This window comes from Epinephelus moara, chromosome 13 (genome assembly GCF_006386435.1).
Source record: "Epinephelus moara isolate mb chromosome 13, YSFRI_EMoa_1.0, whole genome shotgun sequence".
NCBI classification, from domain to species: domain Eukaryota; kingdom Metazoa; phylum Chordata; class Actinopteri; order Perciformes; family Serranidae; genus Epinephelus; species Epinephelus moara.
Genome location: NC_065518.1, coordinates 10,692,095 through 10,714,557, shown reverse-complemented (window position 1 = coordinate 10,714,557; position 22,463 = coordinate 10,692,095). Strand labels below are relative to the sequence as shown.

General features: G+C 41.4%; 1 protein-coding gene across 1 annotated transcript in view; it reads right to left on the bottom strand.

The window, feature by feature from the left end:
• Nucleotides 1-22,463, bottom strand: part of LOC126400232 (5-hydroxytryptamine receptor 3A-like) — a 52,415-nt gene that overhangs the window by 14,408 nt on the left and 15,544 nt on the right. The window lies entirely within an intron of this gene.

Genomic DNA, 22,463 nt, shown 5'->3' with positions numbered 1-22,463 from the left:
CAAATGTTGGAGGAACTCCAGCCGCCTTCCCTCTTCCCTCTTCCCCGTGTGACACAGTTATGGGCGGTTTTCCAAGCCACTGTCGGCACAATGAATATAAGTCCCACTGTCGGCAGCGTGAAAATAAGTCAAAGTGTGGAGGAAGCGGCGGACCTACAGAGAAGCCTGCTCTGTTCTCCCCGCAGTTAGGGACCGTTCGCCACGGTACCGCTGCTGGGCAGGGTGGAAATAAAGCCCTTTTCACACAGAGCGCGCAAAGCGCAGACCTCCGCCGACGAACCCATTCATTGTGTATGTGCTAACACAGCGCAAGAGCGCACCGCTCTGCTGCCGAGCTAATGCCATGGCGTCTGCGCGCCGCCAGCCTGCGCTTGAATTGAAATTTTTTTAATTTCACCGCAACGCGCTGTGACGACACCTCGGCGCGTCCAATAGCAGAGAAGAGCCTGAAGTAGATCCGGAAGCGGTCACCATGGAGCTGTAGCTCCTGAACGAGCCTGTACCCCAAATCCTGTCTTGCGCGCCTTGCTCTCCGCTTGCTCTGTGCCCTACCCCGCGGTGGGAGCCGCGAAAATCGCGCTCTGTGTGAAAGAGGCTTAAGTCCTGCAGAGTTTCAGAGGACCTGGAGAATGTTTTAGGATAGTAACAACATTATATAAGATAATCATATTGCAAAGATAATATATATCAGATAATAACATTAATGACAAAATTAAATTGCAATACTTTTTCAAAACTTGATGATTTTACCTTTCTGTACATTTTGTATATAAATTCATTAAATAATTTTGCTTGTAAATGTCTATTTGCATCACGTTTATTACGGAAAACACATTATTTGATCAATTTACATTGTGCCCCTAAAGTTCTTCGTGCGCTCCTTACTTTTTCAACTTAGGAGCCCATGTGCTCCTTGGGAAAAAAGTTAGCGTCAAGCCCTGAGTAGGTTAGGTACGATAATTTTGAGTCTCTGGTACGATAATCCTACATTTCCCACCTGGCAACACTGGGACCCAGCAGCACGTCCGCTGCAGCTCTTCCCGATATATATATCGATATATATATACATAGATGCCGCACCCTGGCTTGTGGGCTGCGTCAATACTGCCACCATCTTGCCTAGGTGCTCTGACCGGTTCAGACCCATGTCAGACTTGGCAAAAATGCCACATTTTTGCTCTGCATTTGGGTGTACGAACGAGAGAAGTGTTAAAACCAAGCATAAGGGAATAACATTCCACAGGTAAGAAGTTGTTTTAAAATATTTTACTGTTACGAACATGTTTAATGAGATATATATCTCAAAAAGTGATCCTTCTTTTAAGCTAATCAAGTAAAGTAACTGTCCTGATCTGGTCCTAATGCCAAATTAAGCTAACGCTATGTCACACAACTTAAAGAAAAAAGGTTAACATCTATAAAATATTACTTATAAAATTATGATGCTTTGTCAAACAGCTATGTCGGTGTATGTGTTATTCCAAATTGTCCACTATCTGTTTCATGGCACCAACGTGACATAACGCAGTATAAGTTAACTTGTGGCCTGAATTGTAACTACAAATTATGTGGAACTGCGTTTTTCTGACACACTTATTTTGTGTGTAGTTTCCCAAAAAACACAGATAGGAGACGGGCATGGGTAGCAGCAGTGAGGAGAAAGGACTTTGTCCCGAGTGACTCCTCAGTCATCTGCAGCTGTCACTTCAGACCTGAGGACTTCGACAGGACTGGGCAGACTCCTAAAAATAATACTAGCTACTGTACACTGTATTTTTTGTAAATATGACCTAATAATGTAAACAGTTCTGTGTCCAGGCTCCCATGAGCACTGTGGTGTTATACATATGAGATTAAAGCAAAATTTTGTGTAAACATGCAGCTCTAAGTCATTTATTTTCACTTGTACAAAACCAACATTTGTTAATCAGAATGTGTAGCTACTATGCAACTCGGCACAACCCTGCTGATACACTATTTTTTGCACATTGTGTGACTTAAAATGTGAATAAACATTTATAATCAAAATTAATAATTAAATGACATCATGGTGGGCATTGTACACCTAGTGAGAAAAAAGAATATTTATTACATGGGGAAAGTTTAGTTTAAATGTGCTGTAGAACTATTACTGTTACTTTATCTACATAAGATCAAATATTTTGGTATGAAAAGCTGCATTTTTTAGTTAACCAAGTATCCTGTATCATAACTACATGTCTGACGATTGTAACAAACCAAACCGCATGAAAATCGGTTGAGAATTCAGCGAGTAATGATTTTAATCATAAATAATCTCCTGCCTCAATAGACATATACATGCATTAGGCAGCGCGGCTCCACCTGGGCAAGATGGCGGCCGCGTTGACGTATTGCTCCAATGACCAGCGCCGTTGAATGCGGCATCTACGTATATGGGTGCGTCCCAAGTCTCTTATTTTTATAGTGCTACTGCTAGCTCCTCGCTTGAACCGGAAGTCGTTTGAGGTCCGCCATCTTCTAGGCCGTCCCAAGTCTCTTATTTGTGCAGCGAGGACAAAGAGCATGGATACCAAGAGGCGAAGCTCAATAGAACGCCCCATAGCAACAAATTCCCCCATGGTTTCGTCCTACCGCCGCCATTTTGGACCGTCAGCAGACCGCAGCAGACCCGCTTGCATACAAAAACACACAGGCAAACTGAAGTTTATCGCTATTAATTATGCTTACAATGCTACTCACCACGTGATAGCTTGGTCACAGCTGCTTTTGCACGTTTTTGTAAAGCAAAATATAGACTTATAAAAAAACAAAACGAGGAAAAACGGCCGAGATGGCATCTCTACATATTACATCCATTACATCCACTTATGAGAAGATTAACTTAATTACTCGTTCAAAATCACCCCATAAGCCAATCTACCAAAAAAATCAATAAATAATAATAAAAAAAATCAATATTTTAACTAGAAACACATTAATGGCGACGTCACATAGTCAGGAATAAAGATTTATTTACAGTTTGTACAGTAAGGGGACAGTAATAATAATAATAATATATAAGCTATTTTAATATAATATATTTTAATGCTAAAGCAGTAATCAGTTCTGATATAAATGGTCCAAGAGGCCATATATAGGCCTATATATACATATATACATATATCTTCCCACGAAAACTGGCATATTAAATTGATAGGCTATTAAAACACTTTAAAACGTACACCTCTGTCGGGATCCTTCGGGAAACGGTGGAAGGCCAGGTGCGGGGTGTTCCACTGATAGTTGTTGCAGTTAATTGCACTACACTGTTTTCTTTTACTTTTTTTCTCCTCTCTCCTTGACATCTTGCATGTTGTCTACAGTCCAAGCTCAACAGTCCAAAATGGCGTTAGCGCCCCTAGTGGCTGTTGGCAGAAATTCAACGGAGCTTCGCCTCTTGGTATCCATGCTCTTTGGCGAGGAGCTAGCGCTAGGAGCTAGCAGCAAGCTTTAAGCAGCTATGAGCTAGGATGGTCGAGAGGTTCCTAACAGGAAGTCTTTTTCAGCTTGAGGCCCTGACGTATAAATACCCACCCCCTACATCTGGCCCATTTCAACGAGATGGCGGAGAAACAGCGCAAGTGTACCCGTTACATGCCTTCTTTGCAATGAAATGCTGTAATTCACATGCCTACGTGACTACAAAGAGTAACGTTAATAATATTTTGTGCAAGACTGTCGTGTTGTAATTAAGTTTATTTCATTCACAATCTGTTATGTTGTTCAGCGGACTGTCGGTGATGTGTGGCTGTTAAATGTGCAGCTGCTCATGTCCAGAACCACACGTGTTGATATAACACCACGCGCACACACACACACAAACACACACACACACACGCACACACACACACATACACACACACACACACACACACACACACAAACACATTTGCCCATCATTAATTGTCCTGCATGTCATGTGAGTGGAATGTTCAATAGCTTGTTGGTAATATTAATTAGCCTATTAATATTAATATTAATTAATATTATTACTTTCATGTTGTTGTAAGCTACTGTCATTACCGTCTGTCCTGCATCTCTCTCTCTCTGTCTCTCTTTCTGTCTCATTGTGTCATACGGATTACTGTTACGGGGGGATGGGGGGGGGGGTACGGCTTTGATCAGCGAATATAATGTGACTTGGGATGTACGCCAAACGCTGCCTCTGTTATGCAGCAGATCCAGTTGTGCCGCCGTCATCAGGAATGGACGTCGCTTCACGTGACGCTTCGTAGTTGCAAAACCACACTTCGTCGACAATGAACAGTCTCTAACTTACACACGCCGGTAGTACACAGTCTCTGGCTCACACACGGAGGAGCGTGTTGGTCCACAACAGTCTTTAGTTCAACATAAAAGTAGAAAAAATATGTTATATAACTTAAATTACGGTCCGACGACCGCTTGGCTCCACAGCATGCAGCATGTCTATCTGCTCGTCCCCGCCAGTACGTCTTTGTTACGTTAACCTTGCAAAAAGGTCAATAGGAAGTCAACTCCTCCGGGTTATTAACTCTTTAAAGTACATTTAACTTATTATCACACTTTTCAGGTACAAAACAACCCTTAAAACGTACTGAAAAAGTATACACAGTGAAAGAATAAATCTTAATATAAATGTACAAATATTTCCATGAATCTAATACACATTACCACCACCTTAATATGAGTTATGCATCTTAACATTTGCAATAATTCACAATAAAAATGAGAAACGAATATAACAAAATAACTGATGTGAAACATAACTGATATGGATCACGTTATTACAGTCATGTGAGTCGACTATCATGACTAACCACAATGTTTTCCTAAACCTGACCAAATAGTGTTGTTGCCTAAACCTTACCTAACCACTGACCCTCTGTGTCAAGATACAATACAAAAGGCAACTTCTGGGGATTCACTTGAGTGTCAAAATATGACGAGTGGGGATGATACCAACTTGGCACAGTTGTCATGCTGAAAATTTGCATGTGGATTTTCTGTATTCCCACAAAGCATTTTTGCATCGCACTAGTAAGTTAAAATGAGGCAAAATTATAGTGTTTCATCAATGGCCACATGCTGGTGCTGTAAACACAGAAAATTTAACACTAGCTCCTTGGCCTATGGCCCAAATATCCAGTAGATAGAATGTGACTTTGTGATATCCTGTTACCTCACAGACAAACATAAAAATGGAGCCAATAAAACGTACATGACAGAAGAAATAATTGTTAATAGATTTATAAGCAACCACTTACCACATCTAGAATGGCATAGAGAAGTACAGCCAGTTGTATGTGCATGGTGGACGAATGGTTTCTAACAGGCAGGGTCATGGTGTGCAACTCATTTTTTGTCAGGTTCAAGTGTTTTAAAAGATCCCGATAACTGCAGCTCCTCTTGGAGGACTCATCATCTACAGCAAAAACATCAAGACACATTCTCTCTGAGAAAGGTTTTCATTCATCAACACTGAGGTCATACATTTGGTATTCTGTAAACAAACAAGTCTTTCATATGATCCTTCAAGCTGGATTTGCAGTGACCCTGTTGGTAACATCCAACCTCACTGTGGTGTTCATTGACCTCACTATGTTGACAACTTCCTGAGTCACACATACTCCAGGACCACTCTGTTGCAGGAGATAGCAAGTACCACAATGCACCTACAGGTACTCCTGACGGACAGACACCCCAGAACCTCATCCCAATAGTGGTCTTGTCAGCACTCAGAGAAATGAGGGACTACTACAACTACCTCAGGCGAGAAATGCAATCTCTCCTAAGCCGCAAACCTCAGCTGCTCCTCAGCCTCCCGCCTCATTCTTCAGCACTCCCAATCAATGTCATCTCATCAAGTTTGAGTACAGCGGCACCTCCTTCACAAAGGCCCCACTTCCAGACCTTGTATCCCCTCTGCTGCAACCTACCAGACAGCCCTTCAGTCAACCAGAGGATGGATGATCTCTGAGAAGTGTCATAGCCAGAGCCACCTCCCCTATTGTATGCACAGTTGTTGAACAATTCCATCCTCCACTGCCACCGATTTTCCCCTTTTTACACCTTGGTCTTTCTGATAGAGATGTACAGTGAGCCTTGCAAATTGGCCCTGCAACGCATCGCTGAGGTCCTGGCTGAGCCTGTAGTCATGAGCTGTGCAGCAGAGGATTCTACGTGTTCGCACTGACAGGCACTAGTTTGGAAGGCTAAACCAGTTGGGGAAGGAAGGGAGAACTGAACTGGAGTGTGCGTCGTGAATCTCATGCTTTTCTCAAAGCTGTCATATGACCCCAGAGTACAATTCAAGCACCTCATCAATCCTGTTTGCACACCCATCCCAACTGTGCTTGATTTTTCTGAGTGGTTGGAGTACTAAGTCCATATTTCAAGATGAGTCCATATTTCAAGATGATGACATACAGACCCATCATTCCTAGTTATCACAAGAGGGGCAGCCAGATTGTTAGAGAGTTGTCATGGTCAAGCAGAATTCTGCAGCATCCTCCACCATCATACTGCTTGGGTATGACCCCTCCGCAAAGGTACCAGAGCCTTCTACACATGTACAGTTCCAGGTTTACAATCCACAGAGGCTGATTAAGTATTGCCCCTTGTGGGACAACGTTCGGCATTACTTCAATAAGGAGCAGAAAGCAGGAGTAGTAGGGGAGTAGTAGGATCACAACAGATAAGCCATACTGGAGATGAGGAACTGATCACCAAGCAGTACAGTGCTACCTTAAGGTCAAATTGCAGCAGTGCAACCAGACTCACATCGAAAGACTACATGATGTCAACTCATTCACATCTGTCAGTCCAGAGATGCCATCCCCAGAAACCATTCAGCCCTCTTGAAGAAGCTGCTGCAGATGGTTAAGGTCTGCCTCTCTACAATGACAAAAGGAGGATTGAGTTAAATGCCATCATGGACGTCATTTTTGAGCATACATTCCTCCTTCAGAGTGCTGCCCAAGAGCTGGAACTTCAGGGGCGGTGTGAGGACCTGGCAGTCGGAATCATCTGTTAAGATATCAGGACTATGGCAGGAGGGTCAGTCTCCTTTTCCGGGCCCTTCACCATTCACCCCCAGAAACAGTTCTAGATCAACTTAGCATTCAGAGCAATAGAACTTGGCCTCTTCAAAAATTCCAATTCTGTTGACGCACTGCAGAAGATTTATCATCACCTCAGAGGTCTGCCCCTCCAATAATTCAGTCAGGCACAACTGCCACTGCTCATTGGCTTAGACTATACTCATCTCATCACTCCAGTTGAGCAAGTGCACTAAGGGCCTGCAGGTGGAAAAGCACCACTCAAAATGCAGCTTGGTTGGATGCTTCAAGGTCCTGCCAAATTCCTTCTGCACCAGTCCTCCACCCCTAAGTAGCTGCTCACCAATAAAAAAAAACTCGCTTGTCAGCCAATTCACTTCCAGTTCAATCCCCCACATGCACCACACTTTGGCAGTTCTTGGGAGTATGAGATTTGCTCCATCAAAACTGCTCTACACACCACCCTTGGAGAATGTCATGGAAGAGGTCTTGAGGACAGTACTTAATGAAAGGGAGAGCATCATCAGCTCCAAGCCCCTGGGTTACACCTCATCAGATGTTGCAGACTCAGACCCAAACTCTCTCAATATGCGGCTGATTGGGCAGCCTGATCCATCAACACCACAGATCATCTACCCAGATACAGAGCTCCTTGTCCGTTGCAGACGAAGGTAGTGCCAGGCCTTGGCAGATTAATTCTGGATCCACTTCATCAGGAGCTATCTGTCATCCATCCAGACCCGTTGCAAGTGGCTACAGGAATCCCAGCACACCCACAAGACACCCTTGGCTCAACTAGCTCAACTTTGCTCCAGATCAGAGGGTCTTCCATTCTTCAACAGTTTCCAGTACAGACATCCCTCTGTTTAGTCCACCCACACGCACAGTCCTACAATCTGTAGCTTTTGCATACAGATTGCATATGGAATTCATGTGAACAATCAGCAAACCAAGATGCCATCGAACCTGCTGCACTAATCATAAGTCTGTGTACAGCATCTTTCCATGAACTCAACACAGTATCAGTATACCTGTCCTGAACTGAAGAAGACTTCACTCACTGCTGCAGTTTTCTGGACCATATTTAGATTTGTTTATTCACCTGGTTTACTATCCTGTGTGTCCACTAGAATCAACAAAATTCACACAGGGATATTCTGAACAATTAGTAATAAATGAGTGGCATGTCAGTGAGTGTGTTTGTGAACTTGATTCGTTGACCAATCGCCATCTTTCCTGACAACCTGTGGAGATTGTATATCCATAGAACCAGCATCAAGGGGTTCATTCATTCATTCATCATCACTGAGGTGACACTCTCGGTATTTAGTAAATCAACACCTCTTTTATAAATACAAATATTTACTGTGCACATTTGGAGTATTTGTTTCCTGTACATACCTTCCTCAGAGCTCTGACTGAAGTTCTGTTGAAGTGCTGGTTGTCCTGAGTAATTGAAGGTACTTGCACCTGACAGAAAGCAGTGTACAGGTCTTACATTAATGAGTTGCAGCGGTTTTAATTGTTGTAAAACGTTGTTAGCAAAAGCTAAGAACCCAATTTTGAAATCTTATTAATCTTATCTGATGACATCCATTTTTGTCGTTTGAAAAATATAAACAAGGTCAGTAAACCAAATTTAGTGAATACATATTTCTCACTTAGCTCTGGTGGATTTTAACCAAGCCCCTAGGAACAGTGCTGGGCTTCGAAGTCAGTTTGACATTGTTGCCTGACTGCGGACTTACAACTTTTAGGTTCCGTCACTTGTAGCCATGGGGCCCAAAACCACTTTTTTTTTTTATCCCTATAGACTAACATTGTGAAAGAGAAGTCTGAAAATAAATGGATATATTTTTTGAAGTGTCACAACCCCCTGAAATGACCCGTTTTACTATTGAAATTTAGTCCATTCTGTCTGAAATAATTTTGAAAGTCTAGAAGAGCTACCTGATTAAATCTTTTGATCCCAATTCAAGTTAGTGCAGGGCTCAACCTGAAGTTAGCTGCTCGGCCGGCATAAATCTCTAGTGCGCTTGCTCTATGGGCCCCACACTGTGGAAGATCTGAGTGATTTTATACCTGAAAAGTCTGATTTTTTTTGGCTTGATGGGTCGCTGAGTAACTTGTATAGGAATGAATGGGGCCCCACCTCTGACACTATATCCAGTTCTTTTTATACATCCATGGTATTAATTGGCTTTTAGATTCCCTAGTTAAGGTTACAAGGAATAAGCATTCATGCATATAGTTACTGTGCACTTTAGGCATGTTTGTTTCTTGTACATACCTTCCTCAAAGCTCTGATTGGACCTCTGTAGATCATCAAGAAGCTCTGGTTGCTCTGAGTAACTGGAGGTGCCCCCACCTGACAGCAGAGAGTAGATAACTATTTAGATATTATTTCATTGCACAAACATCTCCTGCTTTCCTACACAACACGAAAAGGTGTTGACGACAATTATTCGGTTTTTAAAACATAAAATCAACTCAGAGGGGTAGCTGTGATATGATGTGCGACGTGCAGCCATGCATGGATTATATATCTTTAACACAAAAACTGTTCCTCACTCGTGAACATATCTGTATTATTGCTACTTTTAGCTGCAATTTCCTCCAAGACTTTTCTCCTTTGAATGTGTTTTATTTTCAGCTTTACATTTTTTCTTTCTCTACTTCTGTCTTTCTTCTGCGCTCTCAATTTTTTCAACCATCAGGCTAAAAGCAGCTGGAGAGGTTGACCGTCTATAATTCTACGTGACGGTAGCTGCACTGTGTTCTTTTCACTTTGATTTACTAACAGGGTAGACTGTATCTACACCTTCAATCTACTTGACCTTTAGTCTAGTGGCACTGATTGGATGTGGTTTGTGTGTGCAGTGGTACTGTGTGTGTGGGGAGAGGGACTTCACTTGCTGTGAGCCAATGGCTGTGGGGCAATTACTGATTGGGGTATTTAAGCTGCAGGTTGCAAACACTGCTCCCTCTCTCATTTCCTGTGTGCTCCTAATCTGCGGACCAAGGTCTCCCCGACATGCAGCAGCCTTGAGGCCAAGTTGCACATTCAGAAAGGCTGAATTGATTGATATTTTCTATGTCTACATCTATTTCTACAAAAATGAACTGCTTTGAAGCATCAATGGCAACCGGACCCAGCATCTAATTGACATCTGCATTTATTTGTCAAAACCTGTTGTCACACCCAGATTGTAAACTGAGCTTGGCATTTAACTCGGGCATTTGCTTTTAATGGAGGTTTTACAGTATCTCGTGATCTCAAGGTAACAGCATTAAAAAGATTATTGCCTGCACAACTATTCCATACAAAAGCTCTCTCAGACCACAGTTCTGAATCTTATTTTGATAAAACCTAAAATATGTGTGAAAGGAAAATAGGGTCAGTTAATCAAATGTAGTCAATGAATATTTTATCACACAGATTTGGTAGGTTTAACTGGTTTTGAGATTTTTGCCTCGAGCCTAAAACAATGGAGGTGAAGCACTGTAAGATGGTAATGAGAAAAAAAAAGAACTTTAACAGTTCTTTCCAGGAACAGATTACCGTTACTCTGAATTAACCATAGACCTCACAGTGAACAGTTTTTGGAAAGAAATATTGTTACCATTATTAATACTTTTTTGTTTGATTTTTCACACTGTGAGTATCACAAACAACAGCCAATTCACCTCCATTGTACTGAGATGGACACAATGTAAACTGACCTATTCAAATTCATGTCATCGTCAACACAATACTTGGATCAGCCAACCTTTCCTGGTTCTTACAATGAAAATGTATTGTGAAACTCTTACAAATATAACAGTGTTGTTTAATTAAATGAACATGCAGCAGGAATGATCAGGAAATAATAATTAAAAAATAAAAGATACCAAACTGCAGAGCTTTTCTCACCTGCATGCATCATACAGAAATATTCCAGCTTACCTGTGAGGAGCACGAAGAAGAAACTGGCAAGCATCATGACTGTGAGAGGTCTGCACAGTTACGAATCCATGCTCTCTCTTTGTTGTCCGGAAAGGTTTGTTGCCATTTTATCACTGCTTTGTACCGGAAGAGGGATGGGCAAATGTTAAGACCAAACCTTTTCCCCCCTTACAGTATATCTCATTAGTCTACTAATAGAACCACATCTAATGTAACAAAGCTGCCAGGAACTGCCAACACCCTCAACACTACTCCGCCTGTGGGCAGATCGGGATTGTATTCATGTTCCCAGGGAACGTGAAGGGAATGGGGATAGGGATATAGTGTTGGGGAAGCAACCTCGAAGGCATAGCTTTGCAAGCTATCAACGAAACATATTCTCATACAACGGTCTTACAAAAAAAGGACAAAATGGTTCTTACGAATTAGCGCCACATGAATAATGTTATGACGTATAGTTACGTACTTATCATAAAGTTACATAGTTGAGGATAAGGCAAACAAAGTTACTGTGGTAAGGTTTCGGAAAAGAAACACAGTGATAACATACCTTAAAATGACTCAAAGTTCAAAGACCACTTTGTTCTTCTCTCTCGTCAGCGCATTAAATCATGTGATCGCAGCCTTCCCATGTACGTGGGTTACACACAAATTACTGGATCGTGATTATGTGGGACATGTACGAATCTGGGTGCATTATTTTTTGTAGGAAAATATATGCACAGTGCATGAGAACAGCCTGACAAATCACTTCACAGAGAAAGAACCTGAACTAAAGCAAAGCTACCCATGGGGGAAATCTAGAGTGGGTAAGTAAAGCTACTTAGAAAAAATAGTCCAAGGAGACCAAATTGACAATGTCCATGTGATACAAAATTTGAACAAAATATAATTTGACAATGCAAAACACATGCTTGCGTAAAATACCACTCAATTGAGTTCACTGCTAAAAATAAAGTACCCACGTGTTCACAGAGTAATGTTATAGTTGTAGTAATGCTATAGTTTTCTATACAATGTCCATCAGTCAGACTCCTGCCGAGTCCAGGAGGGCATTTTGCACCAAGGGATTTACTGTATATAAAAATGTATATAAAAATACTGAAAAGTACATAAATTAACAGTAATTTCTTAATCACTTGGCATAGATAAGAAACACAAAGACACACACACAAAACACAAAGAGGAGCAAGGACTTAAAACAATAAGAAAAACATAAAGAAACAAGATCACGCCAAATCTTTGTTTGAGTGTCTGTGTAAGTGAATAAACTACAGGACATGAAAAGGGACAGTATACAAATAAATATCAATATAAAATGAATCAATTAAAAGTGAATTAAAATAACATACCTGCATATACTGTATATTAACACTGATATATGCCACTTCTCAGTTAACCAGTTTTCACTTTTGGAATTGTGTATATTTTGGATTTGGACCTTAATTATATTTTACATTTTCACTTTGTTTAAATTCCAGTGACTCAGTGAAATGTGATATCAAATCTGATGAAGCATTGGAAAGCATAGCTTGTTGGATCTTTTGTTCGATTATCTTTTGCTCTGCAGTTTTAAATCAGACAATTCAACAACCATGACCACTTAAAGTAAAAACTGTCTGTGTGTGTGTGTGTGTGTTAAAGTAAGGTAGAATTTAAACTTCTCTCTCTATCTTGTAAAGCCAAGTAGGACTCCATGAACGCCTTTGAGGATAATCAGCCTGGAGGCTCCATACTTGAACACTCTGAAACCACAGAAGAGATGAGAATATTCTGGATCATCCGCAGAGCAATTTTATAAAGCATCTCTAATCAATATTGTTCAACTGTTTTAATCGCTTATTAATCATTAATAATTTATAGTATTGAATCTCATGACTGGTCACTTGTAGTGATGAACCCACAGAGAATCATCCCCTCAGCTCTGAGGACTACTTTAGTGTCTTTTAGCTTGTTGTTTTAGTTGTATGGCCTGTAACTGTCATAGACTGTATAAAAGAATGGACGTAGCTACAGTGACGTCACCCACTGGTTTGTGGACTCCTGTTTTGGTATTACAACCATCGCCACCTTGGTTTTTTTGAGCAGGAAGTGCTCATATTTGGACGAGCAGGTGGAGCTATGGAGGAGCGAGGGGTGGATCTGACTCATAAGCCCTTTTTAGATAGGAGTTGTGCAGATTTGCAGGAAAGCCCAATCAGTCTTCTCTCAGCATTGGCAGTATAAATGCTGCCTACCAACTTTTGTTTACAGAATGCGCCTTTTTCGGGGCAATGGGGGGCGTGAGCAAGTAACAAAACGTGTAGCTCAGCGTGTGACGTAAACAGTGACGTGAGAGGGAAGCCGCGGCTGGTCAGTCCTTGGTGATTCTCTCATAAGTTGACCTGTCCTTCACCGTCCCTGTCATCTGACGGTTAATGGCCTCTACGTGTGCGAGGACAAGGAGGGCGCGCAATTCCTTGTCTCCCGAGTTGCTCATCTTTACAGTGTCTGTCAGGTTTGTGTTTCCCTCTTGCTACAAGCTGCTCACTAATTCCTGCTATCAGCTGTTTCCTGTTTATCCCCCGCCAGTGGCTCGCACATGCGGCGTCATCAACAGCTGCTCTCACAAGTCTTCAACAGCCCGTCCCGTTGCGGAAGGCCACCTCGGTCTGTTTAAACTGAAAGGGTTCCACCAATATGTCTACCCTATGAGGCGGAAAATTGAGCACCTCGGATCAACTCGCCAATCCGGCTCTGTGTGTATAAACGCTCGCAGCTTGCTGGCAAAATGGCCCAACATTCGCCGAAAATCTGGCAGTGTAAAAGGGGCTATAGAATTGAAAATTGAATTTCCCCTCAGGGGGATTAATAAAGTATATAAAGTAAGTATAGACTGTATCAACTCCTCGCAGACAGCCTGTCACTCAAACCAGCCTCGCCCTTCAATACGCCTAACTTAAGGCCGAGTAAGTTATATAGAAATTCACCCCTGTACAGTTTGTCTTGACAAGGGAAACTAGCTATAGAGACCAAAATGATTATTTTTTGTTCCAGGCTGTAAACATATTTATTTCTGCTGTTACGTTGGGCATTTTAACACAGAGGTCTCTGACTCATTTCCAGAGCCGGCCTCAAGTGGCCACTCAAAGACCTGCAGTATTTGTTTGCCGCTTGGTAACTCTACTGGTTTGGTTCACTCTCACTGTCCCAGTGTCAGACAGAATAATAAACAGAGAGAAGAGGTTTTGTTTTTATTGTTTATTATTTTTGGTTACAAAGTGCCTGATCTATCTCTTCAGAGCCAGTATAGAAAGCATAAAGCAGAGAAGAGATGTGAAAGAACACCACAGAAAGACATGATTATACCGAACCCTTAAAGAAAAACACATTTTATAACTTAATATGATGATAGATGTGTTTCAAATTGTAAAGGGACACTGGACCAGAGGCCTGTACTACAAAGCAGGATTTGGAGTTCGCGAGGTTACTTCAGGGTTAACTCTGGGTTTTCAGTGCTATGAAGCTGGTTCTCTTTTTGCCAGGATAAATCACCGTGGTTACTTATGCTGAACAGCTAACAGGTTAACTTCAGTATCAGATCAGACACACAGTGTGATGAGAGCTAGGATAAAACAGATCATATTTTATTAGTAAAATAATCCACACACTGTTAATTGCTCCTGTTGTTATAAATGAAACATTCGGGTCAGACAGACCTCAGCAGTCATTAACTACCTTTCCACTCTTTACTTCAGCAGCAGAAACAGTCTGGTGTTCCTTTAAAGTGTTTTATGGGACATATTCAGAGGAGTTTCATCTTCATCCAACCAAACAGCAAAAAATACTCTATACTAATGTCACACAGGCCCATAGCTCAGTGACACCTGGGCGTCATTTAAGTCTCGGATGATGGTGAATTTTTGGACAGTGTTTTCAGTGTTTCTAGATGTTCTGTTTTAAGATCACAGAGTATCGTTTACACCCCATGCCACCGACGTTTTACTGTCTCGTAGTCACAGACATTTTCGCTACTGTTTCATCACATATCATATGAAGCAGCCTCCTTCATTCATGGTTCTGATGATGTCGCTCATAATTAACACTCCCGCCTCTTTCACATGAATGCGCTCTTGGCTGGATAGGAAAACCCAGAGTTGACTGAACTAGCTGATAACCAGCTTTGTAGTACCTGTAGTACCAATGTTAATGTTAGTCAAAGCAGATAGTGAAAAGATATCCTGGGCAAGTTGGACTGGCTTCGTAGTACAGGCCTTGGTTTACACATTAGCATCTAGCAAAATCAACCAGTACCACAGCTGAATACAGTTAGTACGTTTCTGATTTGTCTTGTTGTATTTAACTCATCTCATGTCCAAATGTCCAAAACTTTTTCTTCCCAAACTGCCTTGGGGGAAGGTTTCAAGTATTTTCAAGTCAAAAGGCTCAAGTCCAAATGAAGTCACTAGACTTGACTTGAGAAAATCAGAAAAGCATTGCGACTCAACTTGGACTTGAACATCAACGGCTTAAGTCATCAAATTTGTGACTTGAGTCCCACTCAGTCACCCATCTTTGTTGAATAGTGCTGTATAGAACCACTAGAGGTGCCATATAGCACTATATTGTTTTTAAATGTTTGAGCCTAGGGATGAACAGTCAGGATATGTCAGCTTGTGCTACAGTGATTTTGATCATTCTTATTTTAGCCATGTTGTATTGGCAATGTCAGTTAATAGAGGTTAGATAAAGTTCCTGCGGCAACAAAACAAACCTGTGAAAACATGTATGATATGAATTTTTGTGCACTTTAACTGCATGTGTCATAGTTTACATATCTGATTTTTTTTTTTTTTTTTACATATTATGTTTTTAGGTAATTATAAACATTGTCCGTTATATTTATGTAGGATTGCATGCTATTTTGTTAACACCTCCATATATAATTCTTCTTTAATATGTGTATTGGTGGACTGTGCTTATTTATCCAAAGCAAAGACATGAGTCTAACACTTGATGGCATTTTAGTTTACTAGAATATTACAAGAAAACATGTGTGTTTGATGTGAACCACTGTGCCTAACAAGCAAACAGCAGATGTGTGTAGATACCACTGATAGATTAAATACTTCCTGAACAGCCAAGTACACCTTCAATCATCAGCTTTAAAGCAGCAGAACAAGATGTAAAAGAAAACCACTGTTAGGATTAGGTATATAGGCCAGGGGAGTGAGAGTAAAGTGTGTGGTCAGTGACTCAAGTTAGTTACACCAGAGTTGGTCGACCTGCTTCCGGCTTTCTTACAGTGCAGACGCTCTGCTGCTTGCGCTCCGCTTTGCTTACATTCTTTTGTGGATATACTTGTTTTTTTTCTGCTAAAAGCTACAGAAAGTAGATCCTGGATACTTATAAAGCACTTTAATTGGGACTTTAATTTGTGAAAGATACAGAGGACTACTGCCATATTTTCACCACTTTAGTACTGTGTGAGCAGGGCTGAGGCACAATGCAAGCCTTTTGCTGTGTCTGTGACTGGAAACCTGTGATTAGGACAAGGACAAGATGGCAAAATCTGTGAGCTGCACAGAGTGTGAGCGACTAACCGAGACGATAAGGCAGCTTCAAATGAAGAATGAAACGCTACAACAAATTCGTGAGAGTGAGCAATTCATTGACTCTGTGGCAGCTAACATACAAGGTGCTGATGGACAGACTGGTGTATATGGAAATACAACAAATGTGGAGCATACCCTCGCTGACGTGGCTGACACAATCCCATGGATATGTCCTAACACCACTGGATCAGCTGCAGAGGCTCCCAAACTGGCCTTCCCTAATGACCCTTCCTACTGGCACAGGACTAGTGCTCGACCAAAAGCATCAACTCCAGCCAGGACTTGGTCTGATGTCACTAGACGCAAAGGCAAATCCAGCAGGAAATCAGTCAAGAGAGCCCCAACGCTCACCCCTCCACTTGAACTCTCTCTACACAACAGGTATGATGCACTGGCTCCAAATGAAATATGTGACAATACCAAGTACACTGAACCCAGGCAGGCCAAGGCTATCCAAAATGCAAGCAATAGCCCCAAAACCACTGCTAGACCCAGGGCCAGAAAAAACTATGCTAACTCCACACCTGAGAAGCCAAGGGCCAGGAGAAGCATCGCTAACACCACGCCTGATCAGCCAGATACCATCCTGATCGGAGACTCAATAACCAAGCATGTAAGAATGGCAAAGACTGAAAATCTAACAGTGTCTGACACGTCTGTCAGGGAGCTAACCGAGCTGTTGCCAGTGATCCTCTCTACACACCCCAGTAACATGAGGATCATCATCCATGCTGGGTCTTTTGACATTCTACGAGGAAAAACTGGCTCTGAGATCCTGACAAAAGACTTTTCCCTGCTCCTGGAGAAACTAAGTGACTGTCAGTCACAAAATGTGTTCATTTCTGGCCCCATTCCAACCCTGGGGAAAGGAATCGAGTCTTTTACCAGACTCCTTGCCCTGAATACATGGCTGACATCGGCATGCTTCACTCATGGGATAAAGTTCACTGACAATTTTAACATCTTTTGGAACTGTAAGGATCGCTTTCAGCGTGATGGGATTCATCCGAACATCACTGGATGCAGACTACTCGGGGCCAACCTACGTCATGCTCTTGGAAGGCCATACCAAAACAAGAATGGACAGATAAGAGCCAAGGACAAGTATGTGGCACAGAGACAGACAGCCTGCATCTCTCCCCCTTCACCTGACCCTTTGCTCCACATCACCCAAGGCATTCAGAGGATGTCCCTGTCCCAGTCAGGGATCCAACAACCCCCCTCCTGCCCTTCACCACAACCACCAAGGAGCCAACGTCGCCCCCCCCCCAGCACCGGCGCAACCACTAAGGAGCCAACGTCGACCCTCCCCACCACCACCACAATCACCACGGAGCCAGCGTCAACCCTCCCCCCCTCCACCACGCTCACCAATCAAGGAGTTAGTTAAAGCTGCCACACTAAAGCTCAGTCAAATTGATGAACTCTTAAATAGTAGCCCTAGACGTCATCACTCAGGTGCCTGTCAGAGATGAGACAGACCCCATGCCGCTTCCTTAAACATACCGGCGATCTTAAATAGCCGGTGGCATGGTCAAACACATCTTGAAATTGAAAAGTATCAGCCAGAGTCATCTCCAAGGTCTGTCATTCCTGTTTTGACTAGCATCAGGAAAAACAATGTGTACTCGAAGCGCACAGCTACTCTATCTAATCTGACTCCAGTTATGCGTCAGCCACAGACTGTGTCAGACAATGTTAGTACACTAAACTTAGCTTTATTAAATATCAGATCTCTGGCTGGCAAGTCACTATTAATTAATGATTTTATTATCAAGAGAAACCTTGATTTTATGTTTTTAACTGAAACTTGGTTAAATGAAAACAACAGTGCAGCAGTACTTATTGAATCAGCCCCCCCAAACTTCCATTTTATCAGCTCAGTTAGAGAACTTAGGAAAGGAGGTGGAGTAGCCACTTTATTTAAGGATGTTTACCAGTGCAAACAGTTGTCATATGGGAAGTTTGAGTCTTTTGAATATGTTGCACTGCAGTTGAGATCCTCCTGTCAAGCAGTATTAGTAACCATTTACAGGCCTCCAAAATATAGTGCACACTTTGTTGATGACTTTTCTAAACTATTGTCTGTTGTCTGTATTGATTTTGACTGTGTTGTTATAGTGGGTGATTTTAATATTCATATTGATAATCCCAAAGATGGCAGTGCGAAAGAACTTTTCTACATCCTGGACAACTTTGAACTTTCCCAGCATGTAACAGAGCCAACACACAATAAGGGACATATTTTAGATCTAATTATCTCCAAAGGGCTCAACATTTCTGAGGTTGTGGTGACTGATGTTGCCTTTTCTGATCATTACTGTGTTTTCTTTAAAATGGCCATCTCCGCTGACACCAGTAAAATTACAACAGAGGTAATCAGAAAACGCTATATCAACGAAAACACCTGTACACTATTCACCCAGGATTTTATACCCACACCAGCTCTGCCCTCAGTCTCTGTCAATGATCTGGTTCATAGTTTCAGCTCTAAAGCTATGAATATTATGGACAATATTGCCCCCATGAAGGTCAAAGTTGTCTCTGGTAAGAAAAAACCACCATGGAGGAACGCCACACGGGTAAAAGCTCAAAAAAGAGAATGTAGAAAAGCAGAACGCAGGTGGCGAAAAACCAAACTCCAGGTTCATTATGACATCTATAAGGAAAGTCTGCACATCTATAGCTTGGAGCTAAAAAGGGCGCGGCAGTCCTTTTTCTCTGAGATTATCAACAAAAATAACAACAATGCACGGACTTTATTTACTGTTGTTGACAGACTGACAAACCCATCAGCGTCAGTCCCTCCTGAACTGCTATCCACCAAGGCATGCAATGACTTTGCTTCTTTTTTCACAGACAAGATTTTAAAGATAAGACAGACAGTCTGTAACTCCAACACAGTGGCTATTTCACCTGTGCCTCATAAGACTACTCCAGTTAATTTGGCACTTTTTCACCCATTAAATTATGCTACTTTGACAGACATAGTTAGAAACCTTAGGTCCACTACCTGCTGCCTTGACACTCTGCCTACAAGCTTTTTTAAAGATGTTTTTAACTGCATAGCATCAGATATACTACAGATAGTCAACTGTTCTCTTCAGTCAGGCCTTTTTCCAACGGCCCTGAAGACTGCAGTCATTAAACCTCTCTTAAAAAAGCCTAATCTGGATGCCTCAGTAATAAATAACTACAGGCCCATATCAAACCTACCATTTTTAGGAAAGATCATTGAAAAGGTTGTTTTTCAGCAACTTAACACCTTCTTGGAGCAAAACAATTCCTTTGATGCCTTTCAGTCTGGATTTCGAGCACATCACAGCACTGAGACTGCACTTGTAAAAGTTTTAAATGACATTCATCTGAGCAGTGATGCATCAAAGATTTCGGTTCTGGTATTACTGGACCTCAGTGCTGCATTCGACACAGTTGACCATAAGATACTGCTCGACAGACTAGAAAAGTTTGTGGGACTTTCTGGCACTGTGCTAAATTGGTTTAAATCTTATTTACAAGACAGGGATTTCTTTGTGTCACTTGGCAATTATGAATCTGTGCGAACAAAAATTACATGTGGAGTTCCTCAAGGGTCCATTCTTGGGCCTCTTCTGTTCAACATCTATATGCTCCCTCTTGCTCAGATTATGGAATATCATAACATCTCCTACCATACTTATGCAGATGACACACAACTTTACATAACAGTGTCACCAGATGACTACAGTCCCCTATATCTGCTAAATAAGTGCATTGACGAAATCAATACGTGGATGTGCCAGAATTTTCTACAACTAAACACAGACAAAACTGAGATAGTTGTTTTTGGCCCCAAAGAACAAAGATCAATAGTCAGTGCTCACCTTGACGCCATGACACTAAAACCTACAAATCAAGCCAGAAATCTTGGTGTAGTTCTGGACTCAGACCTAAATTTCAATAGTCACATTAAGACAATTACTAAATCAGCCTACTACCACCTTAAAAACATAGCAAGAATAAAAGAATTTCTGTCTAAACAAGATACAGAAAAACTTGTTCATGCTTTCATTTTCAGCAGGCTGGACTATTGTAACGGTGTCTTCACAGGCCTGAGTAAAAAATCAATCAGACAACTGCAGCTCGTCCAGAACGCTGCTGCCAGAGTCCTCACCAACACCAAGAGAGTGGAGCACATTACACCAGTGCTTAAGTCACTGCACTGGCTTCCTGTGTGTCAAAGGATAGACTTTAAAATCTTGTTACTTGTCTATAAAGCACTAAATGGTCTCGGGCCTAAATACATCTCTGATATACTTGTACGTTATGAAGCATCCAGACCCCTCAGATCATCTGGAACAGGTTTACTCAGTGTTCCCAGGATCAAAACCAAACAAGGTGAAGCAGCCTTTAGTTTCTATGCTCCCCGCCTGTGGAACAAACTTCCAGAATATCTGAGGTCGGCTGAAACTGTCAACTCATTTAAATCAGGGCTTAAAACATTACTATTTACTGCAGCTTACCAGTGAACTAGATATGTAACTTATTGTTAGGATAATCTGTAGCTATTGTTTTTATATTTGTCTGCTGTTGCTTTTGCTTTATGTTTGCTTTTTAAATGCATTTTCTGCACTGTTTTTCTTGCTTTTAGCTTTTGTTTTTAATGATCTATTGTTCCTTCAATGTTTTATCTTAACGTATTTCTCTTGTAAAGCACACTGAATTGCCTTGTGTATGAATGGTGCTATATAAATAAAATTGCCTTGCCTTGCCTTGCCTTGCAGCATGACAATCATGTCAGTTTTCAGAATTATAGGCACTATTCTTTTCTGGAGTACTCCACATGATAAACATGTAGACTAAAAACACAGAGGCAGCTGTGATGTAGAAAATGAAGAAAACTTTGTTGATTGTTTTAGTCATTCTGGTCCAGTAGCCCGTCTTCTTTCCTTCCTTCCTGCTGCTGAGGAGCAGACTCAGAGTTTTCATCACCTCCACCAGCTCATCCAAGAGCTTTTCAGAGTCACGGCACTCTTTTGTCAGTTGGCTGCTGCTGCTCTAAAAAAGTAGTTTAATAAACTTGGGTTAAATAACATGGTTATTTCAATGCAACTGCAACATTTGACTTTCACATTTTTGTATCAATTATGATCTCGCCATGCAGATTTTTTCAAACTTAGTCCCAAAACAAGTAATCGATAATACACGACAAGTTTACATCCAGTGCCATCCATTATGATCATGGATTGAACAAACTTGAAGGGTATTATACTACCTATACCATGGCAACTTGCCACCAAAATACCACAAATGATCAAATAAAAATATAATTTGTTAATTTACTAATAAAACTAAATTTGCGCTCACTCAACTGTTTCTGAGCGATGCCTTCAGTGAGATGAGGGGTAGAAAACAAACCAGACAGACTGAGAGCTTATGCGGAGATCAACATATGACGTTATTTTTGTGCCTTAAACTGCACAAATCTCAAACTGATGGGTGGAAATTGTCAATTATCCCAAGAGGGAAACCCCTCAGTAAGCTTAGAGTGAAGAATTTTTCTAGTCACAGCCATATTTAGGAAGGTTTTGCACTGAAACTACAGGAAGTCCTGTTTTAAGATTGGCTATTAATGTGTGTTTATGGCTGTTTAATGAATTGTGCAAATACTGATTAAATCTTTGGTTATATTCTTATGTGCATTACATGCCTTTAGACTTGCAGTGTACTATATTAATAGAGAAAAAATTAAACAGATGTGCGGTCTCTTTTCATCTTTGATCCAGCGTGTCTGATTTATTTGCTTATCTTAAAAAAAAAAATATTGGCATATTTTCTAATCAGCAAAGCTTTGCCTTTTTAAACAGCAGCTGTCTTTAATTT